The sequence below is a fragment of the Oncorhynchus gorbuscha genome, linkage group LG15 (genome assembly GCF_021184085.1).
Source record: "Oncorhynchus gorbuscha isolate QuinsamMale2020 ecotype Even-year linkage group LG15, OgorEven_v1.0, whole genome shotgun sequence".
In the NCBI taxonomy this organism is placed as follows: domain Eukaryota; kingdom Metazoa; phylum Chordata; class Actinopteri; order Salmoniformes; family Salmonidae; genus Oncorhynchus; species Oncorhynchus gorbuscha.
In genome coordinates this window covers 84,268,312-84,276,260 of record NC_060187.1, presented here as the reverse complement: position 1 = coordinate 84,276,260, position 7,949 = coordinate 84,268,312, and the positions used below count along the sequence as shown (strand labels likewise).

At 38.1% G+C, this 7,949-nt stretch overlaps 3 non-coding genes across 3 annotated transcripts; all 3 read right to left on the bottom strand.

Moving 5' to 3' along the window:
• Window positions 1–1,740: 1,740 nt before the first annotated feature.
• trnat-ugu lies at window positions 1,741–1,813 on the bottom strand. The gene has a single exon. It is a non-coding gene; the product is annotated as a tRNA-Thr (tRNA).
• A 2,173-nt stretch (window positions 1,814–3,986) lies between these two features.
• trnat-ugu lies at window positions 3,987–4,059 on the bottom strand. The gene has a single exon. It is a non-coding gene; the product is annotated as a tRNA-Thr (tRNA).
• Window positions 4,060–6,230: 2,171 nt separating this feature from the next.
• trnat-ugu lies at window positions 6,231–6,303 on the bottom strand. Its single transcript has one exon. It is a non-coding gene; the product is annotated as a tRNA-Thr (tRNA).
• Between the last annotated feature and the right edge of the window lie 1,646 nt (window positions 6,304–7,949).

Genomic DNA, 7,949 nt, shown 5'->3' with positions numbered 1-7,949 from the left:
TGGAGTAAATGAATGGACATCAATACTTAGGCTTCTACTTCTAGCTTATACATACAATAAACATATTAGGGACACAGTATATTTTACATTAGTCATATTTTTATATTTTTAATTTTAGTCCCACCCATCAGCTACCCTCAACCCCTCACACCAATCTCTGAAAACCATCCAACTTTATAATGGTACACTTATCATAGTTCAGTTGTATTCCAGAGAGGTTAGAGAAATGATCTAGATTGTCTATGAGGCTGTGCAGCGATCCAAATGGTGGTTTTAAAAGAAAGCATGAGTCCTCAGCGTACAATGACACCTTTGTTTTTAAGCCCCGGATTTCTATCCCCTTGATTTTATTGTTGCATCTGATTTTAATAGCTAACATTTCGATGGCCATAATAAAGAGATATGTCGACAGTGGACAATCTTGTTTCACTCCTCTTGACAGTAATTCCCTCTTCCGACAACATCCAGTGAAATTGGAGAGCGCCAAATTCAAATACAAAGTCATAATATTAAACATTCATGAAGATACAAGTGTCTAATATCATTTAAAAGCGTAACTTCTTGTTAATCCAAATGCGTTGCCAGATTTCAAAAAGGCTTTACGGCGGAAGCATACCCTGTGATTATCTGAGGACAGCGCCCCACATCAAAATATTTTTTAAACCAGCACAGGCTTCACAGAATCGCAAATAGCGATGAAATAAATCACTTACCTTTTAAGATCTTCCTCTGTTTTCAATCCCAAGGGTCCCAGCTACACAACGAATGCTTGTTTTGTTTGATAAAGTCCTTCTTTATTTCCAAAAAAGTTAGTTTAGTTGGCGCCATTGATTTCAGTAATCCACTCCTTCAACATGCATACAAAGGAATCCAAAAGCTACCGGTAAACTTTGTTCATACAAGTCAAACAATGTTCTATTCAATCCTCAGGTACCCTAATTTGTAAATAAAGGATAATACTCCAGACAGAAAGAACGGTGTTCAATAGGAAAGGAAAATAACGAAGAGCGCACCCTCATTCACGGGCGCCAAAAGCCTACTTTTCCTGTTGAGCTCCCTTGGGAAAAACTACTATTACTTGTTCGTATTTCAACAAACAAGCCTGAAATCCCTGTATAAAGACTGTTGACATCTAGTGGAATCCATAGGTACAGCAATCTGGGAGGAATTTTTATATACAGACCCATAGACTTGCATTGGAAAGGTTTCTTAGCGCCAAAAATCAAACGATTTCTGGATGGATTTTCCTTGGGTTTTCGCCTGCCATATGAATTCAGTTATACTCACAAACATTATTTTAACCGTTTAGAAAATTCAAAGTGTTTTCCATCAAATTCTATCAATTATATGCATTTCCTAGCTTCTGGGCCTGAATAACAGGCAGTTTACTTTGGGCACGTCAGTCAGGCAGAAATTCAGAATACTGCCCCCTCGCCTTAAGAAGTTTTAATACTTTCTCAGAAGTAGCCATTATTTACTATACTGAACAAAAAATATATATATGCAACACGCAACAATTGAAACGTTTTTACTGAGTTACAGTTAATATAAGGAAAAGTTCAAGTTAATGTTGTTATTCTTTCAACGTGCATCACTGGATAACATGACCTCTGCTACTCCTGTCTCTAGTTTCAGCACTTTTTAAATCATGATGGGGAGCCCAGGACAGAATTGGCAAATGGAAACTCCCACCCTTTGTCAAGTTTCAGATGAATGTCACAGAGGGTAGAGTCAAAATCAAGGCCCCAGTGAGAATTGAACTCACGACCCCTGGTTTACAAGACCAGTGCTCTAACCACTGAGCTATGGAGCCATACAGGTATACTTGAAGAATTGGAACGTTATAAAGAACACACCCGTCATACAGTTAAAAAAAAAAAGAGGCACACCGAAGTAACCAAACATGCAGGTTTCCCAGTCTGGCTCCTACAGTAAATGCAGATTTGTGACATCCTTTGTTATACATTTAATGACAAACTCTCCCAGGTCTATGTGACCCACAGGCAGGTCTGGTCTAGTGGTCAACATTCTTCAGAAATCTCCTTTAATAGTCTCCTCTCCTCCTTTCATTGTGTCCTCTCCTTCATGACCATCTATTTAGTTATTTTTAGGGGTAGATCAGCTTTAATACTGCAGATAGATTGTGTGTCCTTTCAATGTAACTGTCTCTATCATTTCCAATCCCCATACATTTTTTTACAAACATTCCATTGTATTATTTTCCCTTAAACCTACCACCCCTCCCCTAATTGGAGTAAATGAATGGACATCAATACTTAGGCTTCTACTTCTAGCTTATACATACAATAAACATATTAGGGACACAGTATATTTTACATTAGTCATATTTTTATATTTTTAATTTTAGTCCCACCCATCAGCTACCCTCAACCCTCACACCAATCTCTGAAAACCATCCAACTTTATAATGGTACACTTATCATAGTTCAGTTGTATTCCAGAGAGGTTAGAGAAATGATCTAGATTGTCTATGAGGCTGTGCAGCGATCCAAATGGTGGTTTTAAAAGAAAGCATGAGTCCTCAGCGTACAATGACACCTTTGTTTTTAAGCCCCGGATTTCTATCCCCTTGATTTTATTGTTGCATCTGATTTTAATAGCTAACATTTCGATGGCCATAATAAAGAGATATGTCGACAGTGGACAATCTTGTTTCACTCCTCTTGACAGTAATTCCCTCTTCCGACAACATCCAGTGAAATTGGAGAGCGCCAAATTCAAATACAAAGTCATAATATTAAACATTCATGAAGATACAAGTGTCTAATATCATTTAAAAGCGTAACTTCTTGTTAATCCAAATGCGTTGCCAGATTTCAAAAAGGCTTTACGGCGGAAGCATACCCTGTGATTATCTGAGGACAGCGCCCCACATCAAAATATTTTTTAAACCAGCACAGGCTTCACAGAATCGCAAATAGCGATGAAATAAATCACTTACCTTTTAAGATCTTCCTCTGTTTTCAATCCCAAGGGTCCCAGCTACACAACGAATGCTTGTTTTGTTTGATAAAGTCCTTCTTTATTTCCAAAAAGTTAGTTTAGTTGGCGCCATTGATTTCAGTAATCCACTCCTTCAACATGCATACAAAGGAATCCAAAAGCTACCGGTAAACTTTGTTCATACAAGTCAAACAATGTTCTATTCAATCCTCAGGTACCCTAATTTGTAAATAAAGGATAATACTCCAGACAGAAAGAACGGTGTTCAATAGGAAAGGAAAATAACGAAGAGCGCACCCTCATTCACGGGCGCCAAAAGCCTACTTTTCCTGTTGAGCTCCCTTGGGAAAAACTACTATTACTTGTTCGTATTTCAACAAACAAGCCTGAAACCCTGTATAAAGACTGTTGACATCTAGTGGAATCCATAGGTACAGCAATCTGGGAGGAATTTTTATATACAGACCCATAGACTTGCATTGGAAAGGTTTCTTAGCGCCAAAAAATCAAACGATTTCTGGATGGATTTTCCTTGGGTTTTCGCCTGCCATATGAATTCAGTTATACTCACAAACATTATTTTAACCGTTTAGAAAATTCAAAGTGTTTTCCATCAAATTCTATCAATTATATGCATTTCCTAGCTTCTGGGCCTGAATAACAGGCAGTTTACTTTGGGCACGTCAGTCAGGCAGAAATTCAGAATACTGCCCCTCGCCTTAAGAAGTTTTAATACTTTCTCAGAAGTAGCCATTATTTACTATACTGAACAAAAAAATATATATGCAACACGCAACAATTGAAACGTTTTTACTGAGTTACAGTTAATATAAGGAAAAGTTCAAGTTAATGTTGTTATTCTTTCAACGTGCATCACTGGATAACATGACCTCTGCTACTCCTGTCTCTAGTTTCAGCACTTTTTAAATCATGATGGGGAGCCCAGGACAGAATTGGCAAATGGAAACTCCCACCCTTTGTCAAGTTTCAGATGAATGTCACAGAGGGTAGAGTCAAAATCAAGGCCCCAGTGAGAATTGAACTCACGACCCCTGGTTTACAAGACCAGTGCTCTAACCACTGAGCTATGGAGCCATACAGGTATACTTGAAGAATTGGAACGTTATAAAGAACACACCCGTCATACAGTTAAAAAAGAGGCACACCGAAGTAACCAAACATGCAGGTTTCCCAGTCTGGCTCCTACAGTAAATGCAGATTTGTGACATCCTTTGTTATACATTTAATGACAAACTCTCCCAGGTCTATGTGACCCACAGGCAGGTCTGGTCTAGTGGTCAACATTCTTCAGAAATCTCCTTTAATAGTCTCCTCTCCTCCTTTCATTGTGTCCTCTCCTTCATGACCATCTATTTAGTTATTTTTAGGGGTAGATCAGCTTTAATACTGCAGATAGATTGTGTGTCCTTTCAATGTAACTGTCTCTATCATTTCCAATCCCCCATACATTTTTTTTACAAACATTCCATTGTATTATTTTCCCTTAACCCTACCACCCCTCCCCTAATTGGAGTAAATGAATGGACATCAATACTTAGGCTTCTACTTCTAGCTTATACATACAATAAACATATTAGGGACACAGTATATTTTACATTAGTCACATTTTAATATTTTTAATTTTAGTCCCACCCATCAGCTACCCTCAACCCTCACACCAATCTCTGAAAACCATCCAACTTTATAATGGTACACTTATCATAGTTCAGTTGTATTCCAGAGAGGTTAGAGAAATGATCTAGATTGTCTATGAGGCTGTGCAGCGATCCAAATGGTGGTTTTAAAAGAAAGCATGAGTCCTCAGCGTACAATGACACCTTTGTTTTTAAGCCCCGGATTTCTATCCCCTTGATTTTATTGTTGCATCTGATTTTAATAGCTAACATTTCGATGGCCATAATAAAGAGATATGTCGACAGTGGACAATCTTGTTTCACTCCTCTTGACAGTAATTCCCTCTTCCGACAACATCCAGTGAAATTGGAGAGCGCCAAATTCAAATACAAAGTCATAATATTAAACATTCATGAAGATACAAGTGTCTAATATCATTTAAAAGCGTAACTTCTTGTTAATCCAAATGCGTTGCCAGATTTCAAAAAGGCTTTACGGCGGAAGCATACCCTGTGATTATCTGAGGACAGCGCCCCACATCAAAATATTTTTTAAACCAGCACAGGCTTCACAGAATCGCAAATAGCGATGAAATAAATCACTTACCTTTTAAGATCTTCCTCTGTTTTCAATCCCAAGGGTCCCAGCTACACAACGAATGCTTGTTTTGTTTGATAAAGTCCTTCTTTATTTCCAAAAAGTTAGTTTAGTTGGCGCCATTGATTTCAGTAATCCACTCCTTCAACATGCATACAAAGGAATCCAAAAGCTACCGGTAAACTTTGTTCATACAAGTCAAACAATGTTCTATTCAATCCTCAGGTACCCTAATTTGTAAATAAAGGATAATACTCCAGACAGAAAGAACGGTGTTCAATAGGAAAGGAAAATAACAAGAGCGCACCCTCATTCACGGGCGCCAAAAGCCTACTTTTCCTGTTGAGCTCCCTTGGGAAAAACTACTATTACTTGTTCGTATTTCAACAAACAAGCCTGAAACCCTGTATAAAGACTGTTGACATCTAGTGGAATCCATAGGTACAGCAATCTGGGAGGAATTTTTATATACAGACCCATAGACTTGCATTGGAAAGGTTTCTTAGCGCCAAAAAATCAAACGATTTCTGGATGGATTTTCCTTGGGTTTTCGCCTGCCATATGAATTCAGTTATACTCACAAACATTATTTTAACCGTTTAGAAAATTCAAAGTGTTTTCCATCAAATTCTATCAATTATATGCATTTCCTAGCTTCTGGGCCTGAATAACAGGCAGTTTACTTTGGGCACGTCAGTCAGGCAGAAATTCAGAATACTGCCCCCTCGCCTTAAGAAGTTTTAATACTTTCTCAGAAGTAGCCATTATTTACTATACTGAACAAAAAAAATATATATGCAACACGCAACAATTGAAACGTTTTTACTGAGTTACAGTTAATATAAGGAAAAGTTCAAGTTAATGTTGTTATTCTTTCAACGTGCATCACTGGATTACATGACCTCTGCTACTCCTGTCTCTAGTTTCAGCACTTTTTAAATCATGATGGGGAGCCCAGGACAGAATTGGCAAATGGAAACTCCCACCCTTTGTCAAGTTTCAGATGAATGTCACAGAGGGTAGAGTCAAAATCGAGGCCCCAGTGAGAATTGAACTCACGACCCCTGGTTTACAAGACCAGTGCTCTAACCACTGAGCTATGGAGCCATACAGGTATACTTGAAGAATTGGAACGTTATAAAGAACACACCCGTCATACAGTTAAAAAAGAGGCACACCGAAGTAACCAAACATGCAGGTTTCCCAGTCTGGCTCCTACAGTAAATGCAGATTTGTGACATCCTTTGTTATACATTTAATGACAAACTCTCCCAGGTCTATGTGACCCACAGGCAGGTCTGGTCTAGTGGTCAACATTCTTCAGAAATCTCCTTTAATAGTCTCCTCTCCTCCTTTCATTGTGTCCTCTCCTTCATGACCATCTATTTAGTTATTTTTAGGGGTAGATCAGCTTTAATACTGCAGATAGATTGTGTGTCCTTTCAATGTAACTGTCTCTATCATTTCCAATCCCCCATACATTTTTTTTACAAACATTCCATTGTATTATTTTCCCTTAACCCTACCACCCCTCCCCTAATTGGAGTAAATGAATGGACATCAATACTTAGGCTTCTACTTCTAGCTTATACATACAATAAACATATTAGGGACACAGTATATTTTACATTAGTCATATTTTAATATTTTTAATTTTAGTCCCACCCATCAGCTACCCTCAACCCCTCACACCAATCTCTGAAAACCATCCAACTTTATAATGGTACACTTATCATAGTTCAGTTGTATTCCAGAGAGGTTAGAGAAATGATCTAGATTGTCTATGAGGCTGTGCAGCGATCCAAATGGTGGTTTTAAAAGAAAGCATGAGTCCTCAGCGTACAATGACACCTTTGTTTTTAAGCCCCGGATTTCTATCCCCTTGATTTTATTGTTGCATCTGATTTTAATAGCTAACATTTCGATGGCCATAATAAAGAGATATGTCGACAGTGGACAATCTTGTTTCACTCCTCTTGACAGTAATTCCCTCTTCCGACAACATCCAGTGAAATTGGAGAGCGCCAAATTCAAATACAAAGTCATAATATTAAACATTCATGAAGATACAAGTGTCTAATATCATTTAAAAGCGTAACTTCTTGTTAATCCAAATGCGTTGCCAGATTTCAAAAAGGCTTTACGGCGGAAGCATACCCTGTGATTATCTGAGGACAGCGCCCCACATCAAAATATTTTTTAAACCAGCACAGGCTTCACAGAATCGCAAATAGCGATGAAATAAATCACTTACCTTTTAAGATCTTCCTCTGTTTTCAATCCCAAGGGTCCCAGCTACACAACGAATGCTTGTTTTGTTTGATAAAGTCCTTCTTTATTTCCAAAAAGTTAGTTTAGTTGGCGCCATTGATTTCAGTAATCCACTCCTTCAACATGCATACAAAGGAATCCAAAAGCTACCGGTAAACTTTGTTCATACAAGTCAAACAATGTTCTATTCAATCCTCAGGTACCCTAATTTGTAAATAAAGGATAATACTCCAGACAGAAAGAACGGTGTTCAATAGGAAAGGAAAATAACAAAGAGCGCACCCTCATTCACGGGCGCCAAAAGCCTACTTTTCCTGTTGAGCTCCCTTGGGAAAAACTACTATTACTTGTTCGTATTTCAACAAACAAGCCTGAAACCCTGTATAAAGACTGTTGACATCTAGTGGAATCCATAGGTACAGCAATCTGGGAGGAATTTTTATATACAGACCCATAGACTTGCATTGGAAAGGTTTCTTAGC